Source organism: Nematolebias whitei, chromosome 2, assembly GCF_014905685.2.
Source record: "Nematolebias whitei isolate Nwh7 chromosome 2, NemWhi1, whole genome shotgun sequence".
In the NCBI taxonomy this organism is placed as follows: domain Eukaryota; kingdom Metazoa; phylum Chordata; class Actinopteri; order Cyprinodontiformes; family Rivulidae; genus Nematolebias; species Nematolebias whitei.
Window position 1 is genome coordinate 45659100 of NC_056499.1, and position 6735 is coordinate 45665834.

A 6735-nucleotide genomic window follows, 5' to 3' on the forward strand; every position below is an offset into this window, starting at 1 on the left:
TGCCAAATGTAAATTCTTTTCTGATTTAATTGTCTCCAACTCCCACAACCCCCGAGTTCTTTTCTCCACCCTGAACTCAGTTCTACACCTCAGTGAGCCTTCACCTCTGGAAGCCTCAACTGAGCTGTGTGAGAACTTCCTCCATTTCTTTTTAGAAAAAGTGGCAAACACCCGGGCACTCATTTCTCCACCAGCTCATGATCTGTCCATCCCATCTCAGTGTGTGGCTGTGTTTGACCACTTTGAGCCCATCTCTCTGTCCTCTCTGGAGCAGGTAATGTGCAGCATGAAGCCATCTGGTTCCCCCTTTGATGTGGTCCCCCCTCGACTAATAAAGGAAGTTTTTCCTACCCTGGGTCCTTTTATCCTCGCTATTCTGAATAGCAGTTTATCCTCAGGCGTGGTGCCAAAGACTTTTAAATATGCTGCTGTCCAGCCCCTCCTGAAAAAACCTAACCTTGACCCCTCAGTCATGTCCAACTTCCGGCCTGTCTCCAGACTCCCATTCACCTCTAAACTACTGGAAAAAATTGTGGAGTCTCAGTTGAAACAGTTTTTGGGGGATCACGCTATCCTTGAGTTATTCCAATCTGGCTTCAAATCTCTCCATAGCACTGAAACTGCTCTACTGAAGGTTTTTAATGACATTTTCATATCCACAGACGCAGGTGATTCTGTGCTGCTTGTCCTATTGGACCTTACATCTGCTTTTGACACCATCAACCACAATATCCTCATTTCTAGACTGGAGCAGTGGGTGGGCATCACAGGGTCAGCCCTTAAATGGTTTGGGTCCTACCTCTCTGACAGAACCTTCTGTGTCAATATCAAAGATTTTAGTTCGGCATCGACCGCACTCCAGTGGGGGGTACCGCAGGGGTCCATCCTCGGTCCCCTTCTCTTTTCTTTATACCTGCTGCCACTAGGTGCTATCTTCCGCAAACACGACATACCCTTTCATTTCTATGCCGATGATTGCCAAATTTACTTCCCCCTGAGGCACAGAGGCACACGCTCTATTCAGCCTCTTCTTGACTGCCTGGCTGACATCCGGGACTGGATGGCTTTAAACTTCTTAAGCTTCAATGAGAAGAAGTCTGAAGTCATGCTGTTCCATCCCAGTGGCTCACTCATGAACCATGACATTGACCTTTTCTCTCTAGCCCCGCTAGAGAAACAAAAGGTGACTAATCTGGGGGTGATAATGGACCCGTCCTTAAAACTCAACAGTCACGTAAACATGATGGTCAAATCCTGTTTTTTTCAGCTGAGACGGCTGTCTAAGCTGAAGCCTATACTCAACAAAAAGAACCTCGAGACAGTGATCCACGCCTTCATAACATCTAGGCTTGATTACTGCAATTCACTTCTGTTTGGAATCAGTCAGTCCTCCATTGCTCGTCTACAACTGGTCCAAAATGCTGCAGCCCGATTTTTAACTGGTACAGGCTATAGAGAGCACATCACGCCAGTTTTGGCCTCCCTGCACTGGCTACCCATTCACCTTCGGCTCCATTTCAAAATTCTCATGTATGTTTTTAAATCACTGAACAGTTCCGCCCCATCCTATCTCACTGATCTTCTGCAGCCATATGTCCCACCGCGCTCTCTGAGGTCAGCAGACCAGATGCTTCTCTCAGTCCCAGAAACCCGTCGTAAGCTCAGAGGTGACAGGGCTTTCTCTGTTGCAGGTCCACGACTGTGGAATGAGTTGCCACTGAGTGTCCGGCAGGCTCCCACACTCTCAGTCTTTAAGTCTCGCTTGAAGACCCACTTCTATTCGCTTGCCTTTAACACGGTGTGATTTGTTTTGGTCCGGTCTGTTCTCTACTCTGTTGGCCATTTTAGTTAGCTTCTGCTGCTATTTGTACCTGTATTTTCTATTTTATGTTTTCCTGTCCGCTGTGCATGTTTGTGTTCTTTTGTACAGCACTTTGGTTGGCCTTGTTGCTGTTTTAAGTGCTATATAAATAAATTGGTATGGTATGGTATGGTATGTTGAGGGAGTATCAGAGAAACTGAGACGTTTATTTTCTAAACATAACATCCCAGTGGCTTTTAAACCCCAAAATACATTACGGCAAAGACTGGTTCATCCCAAAGATCCAGTCCCTCGGCACAAACAGAGTAATGTTGTGTATGCTGTTCAGTGTCAGGAGGGCTGTGATCAGTCTTACATCGGGGAAACAAAACAGCCACTGGCCAAAAGGATGGCCCAGCACAGAAGATCAACATCATCAGGCCAGGACTCTGCGGTCTACACTCATCTCCAGGCCAGCGGTCACTCTTTCAGGGATGAAGATGTTCACATCCTGGACAGAGAGGCACGATGGTTTGAGAGAGGAGTAAAGGAGGCCATCTTTGTGAAAAGAAATCATCCATCATTAAACAGGGGTGGAGGCCTCCGGGTCCAACTGTCCCCCTCTTACAATGCTGTGATTGCTGGTATCACTCAGCCCTCTGTGAACAGTAAACAGCCATCAGTGTGCTAATGATCCATTGTTAGGCTGATGGTCCTTCTTGAGCATGTGATCAGCTGGTTTTGGTTGTCAGCAGCAAAACTGGTTGATCCACTCTGAGAAGGTGCTATTTAAGAGACTGAGCTGAATACAGCACCTCAGACTGAGGAAGTCTCTCGGATGAGAGACGAAACGTTTCTACATTTTTTTTGCTTTGTTTTGTTTTTTTGGTTTCTTGTTTTTTGAATGTCCAGAAGATCAGATTGAAGTTTTGTGGATTTAGCAACAGTAGCTAAAATATACATCACGGGCTGTCAGTGCTCTAACGTTTAAAGGTTTACTTTCTATATTAACGTTAATAAAAACAGTATTTACGTGTTAGTTAGCTGTGGTAACGTTATCCGTCATTATCAATTTACCATTCTGTAACTGTGTAAGGAAACAGCCTCCAATTGTAAAGTAAGCTAGCTAGCAGCAACAGGTAGCTAAACTCTACACTGCTGCTGCCTGTCAGCAGCAGTGTAGAGTTTAGCAGCATGTTTACTTTATCTATTAATGTAAAATCTCTGACATCTTCCAACACTGTTGTTTAGAATAGCATTTTAAATATTGAATTAAAAACTATATGTCAAACCATTTCCATGTTCTGATGTGATTAATAATTTCTCTTTTTACTTTCTTCTTCTGTCCATCTTTCTCAGCAGCAGCTCATCTAACCAGTATGACACAGTCATTAAGACGTTGTTATTGCAGAGTGCCATGTTGTTCTGATAATAAACAAAAAACACAGTATTTGAATTTCCACAATTTTCCCGTGGACAAAGAAATACGTTCCCATTGGGTGAGAGCGATCAGGAGAGATGAAGAACCAACTTTTAAAATCCTCCGTGGGAGCACCCATGCAGTCTGCACTTTGCCCCAGAAGATCTAAATTCATCAGCCAGTGGAAGAACCCGGATCAGACAAGGAGCGGTGCCATTTAGATTTCGCTGGAATGATTGGTGTAAATGGAGGGAGGACAGTGCTGAACATTTTTAAAAATAAACAAAAATGTGTCATGACCATGAAGTGTCTGATTTCCCACCTCTAGGGAGACGCTCACAAGCTCGTGAGTCAGTTTACCTGTGAGCAAGATTAACGTTTTTTTAATGTGGGTGGGACTTGTCCCCTTCACATATAATGGTTGCAACGCCTATGCCGGAAGTACTGATCCACAGCATCGAGTCACAAAGGAAGTTGTCTGACGTCATGTGAAAAGGGCCTATAAAGGTCTTTCTTGAAAATGAGTCCTCATGACTCAGTGAGACTACCAGTGTAAAGAAAGGTTGAATAAAAATAAATATTAAAATGCAGCCACACGGTAAAACGGAAGTATGAATAAAAACTACCTCTGTTCTTCTATACAGAGTAACTCCTACCCACTTAAATATTTTGTACCAAAAACATTGTTTACTTGCATTCTATGTACAATTACAGAAAAACACTCATCTTAAAAATTGCAAACAATCACTATTCAAATCCCTCAGCGACGGAGGACATCAATCAGCATGCTGCAAGTTACACTTGTTATTTGCTCCACATAGATCTGGTCTGTGCTCGGTGTGACATGTTTTCTTCATGAATCAGTCTCATTCAGACATGAACCAGTGTAGGCATTTCTGCAGCGGGTATCCCACTATTCACACGGGAAGTCCTTGGCTCTTCCTCACCATCTGCAGCTTGTGTTGACATCTTTACAGAAACATTGACTTATTCTTTAAGTTAATAAGAGACAGGAGACATTATTCACTGTGGTAGCCACACCGGCCTGCTCTCACCGTAGCTCACAGAGCAGGGGGTGGTGAGGCTCCACCTTTATTGCTTCACAACACCGTGTAACTTTTCGCTTCACTAAATAGTGTCTACCAAAATACATTAGTGACAAACGTCGTATTCAACACCCCCACTCAATGGTGCCGCACACACTTTTACCATAATATAATTTTCCAAACATATAAGAACAACATTTTTCAATCTTGGCCCTTGTGGCAGATTTTGTGAACACATCTGCGACAATGTTCTCCGTCGGATAGTAAATCAAAACAAATTTTCCCTGCAAAACATTGGACCTTATGAAGTGATCCTTAATGTCCACATGCTTGCTCCTCTGGCGATTCACAGGGTTCTTTGCAAGGCCAATAGTTCCTTGGTTATCCTCAAACACTTTTACGTTTTGCTCAAAGCTGTGGTCCATGTCCTGTAGTAGTTGAGAAAGACAGAGTGCTTCTGAGATAGCAGCATCCAGTGCTACATATTCAGACTCGCATGTTGACAATTAAACTGTCTGCTGTTTCTTTGTTTTCCATGAAATGACAGCACCACTTTGACTTAGGCTAAAGCAATAGCCTGTGGTACTTTTTCTGTCAAGGACATCATTGGCCCAGTCTGCATCAGAGTATCCTATCAGCTCCAGTTTAGTGTTACACTTGTCATAGTTCAACTCATAGTTTTTAGTCCCATGTAAATATCTGTACACATGTTTTAAAGCTGTCATGTTTTTCTCTGGGATCGGACATGTGCTGTGACAGTTTACTCACAATCCAGCTGATATCAGGCCTTGTACAGGTCAGGATGTAGATGAGGCTGCCCAACATTTCTCTGTACTTTCTTCGATCAGTTTGTTTCCCAGCTGGAATCAGGATCACATTTGATTTCACTCGGAGTGGCTCTGGGTTTACACTCAGCCATACCAAAACTTTCTAGTTCTTTATACCTGCTGCCACTAGGTGCTATTTTCCGCAATCACAACACACCATTTCATTTCTACGCCGATGACTGTCAAATTTACTTCCCCCTGAGGCACAGAGGCACACACTCTATTCAACCTCTTCTTGACTGCCTGGCTGACATCCAGGACTGGATGGCTTTAAACTTCTTAAGTTTCAACGAGAAGAAGTCTGAAGTCATCTTGTTCCATCCCAATGTCACGTCCATGAACCACTGCATTGACCTTTCCTCTCTAGCTCCGTTAGAGAAACAAAGAGTCATCAATTTGGGAGTGATAATGGACCCTTCCTTAAAACTTAACAGTCATGTAAACATGATTGTTAAATCCTGTTTTTTCAGCTGAGGCGGCTGTCTAAGCTGAAGCCCAGACTGTCCAAATAGAATCTTGAGACAGTGATCCATGCGTTCATAACATCCAGGCTTAATTACTGCAGTGCGCTTCTGTTTGGAATCAATATATCCTCCATTGCACGTCTAAAACTGGTCCAAAATGCTGCAACCCGATTTTTAACTGGTACTGGCCATAGAGAGCACATTACACCAGTTCTGGCCTCCCTGCACTGGCTACCCATTCACCTTCGGATCCAGTTCAAAATACTCATGTATGTTTTTAAATCACTGAACAGTTCTGCCCCATCTTATCTCACTGATCTTCTACAGCCATATGTCCCACCGCGCTCTCTGAGGTCAGCAGACCAGTTGCTCCTTTCAGGTCCAGAAACCCATTGCAAGCTCAGAGGTGACAGGGCTTTCTCTGTTGCAGGTCCAAGACTGTGGAATGAGTTGCCACTGCATGTCAGGCAGGCTCCCACACTCACAGTCTTTAAGTCTCACCTGAAAACCCACTTTTATTCCCTTGCCTTTGACACGGTGTGATTTGTTTTGATCCTGTCTGTAGTCTACAGTGTTGCCCATTTAGTTATTATCCACTGCTATTTGTATCTTTATTTTTATTTTATGTTTTCCTGTCCGCTGTGATTGTTTGTTTCTATTGTACAGCACTTTGGTTGGCCTTGTTGCTGTTTTAAGTGTGCTATAAATAAATTGGTATGGTATGGTAGTATCTTCTGAATGTATTTGGACTGGTTTATTTTGATAGAACCTTATTTTTGTGCCAAATCAATCCCAATAAAATGAGCAAGATGTCCAAGATCTTTAATTTTAAACATACTTTTCAGTTACTCTTTAATCTCTCTTAGACACATCTCATTGCTTGCGGCTACAATTATAGCATCGACTCACACTAACAAAATAACCTTTCCTTTGTCAAACAAATTAGTGTAGATGCAATGATCAACCTGGCTCTGTACAAACTCATTCATAATCAGGAACTCATGGAGTTTCATGATTATGAATGATGCAGCAGTAGCCCGATTTTTAACCAGTACAGGCAAAAGAGAGCACATTACACCAGTTTTGGCCTCCCTGCACTGGCTACCGGTTCACCTTCGAATCCGGTTCAAAATACTACTGTATGTCTACAAATCGCTGAACAGTGTCGCCCCCCCCC

General features: G+C 43.3%; 1 protein-coding gene across 1 annotated transcript in view; it reads left to right on the forward strand.

The window, feature by feature from the left end:
* The window catches only part of LOC119427001 (sodium/potassium/calcium exchanger 1-like), a 54084-nt gene that overhangs the window by 14228 nt on the left and 33121 nt on the right, over positions 1 to 6735 (forward strand). The gene's annotated exons all lie outside the window — the stretch shown is intronic.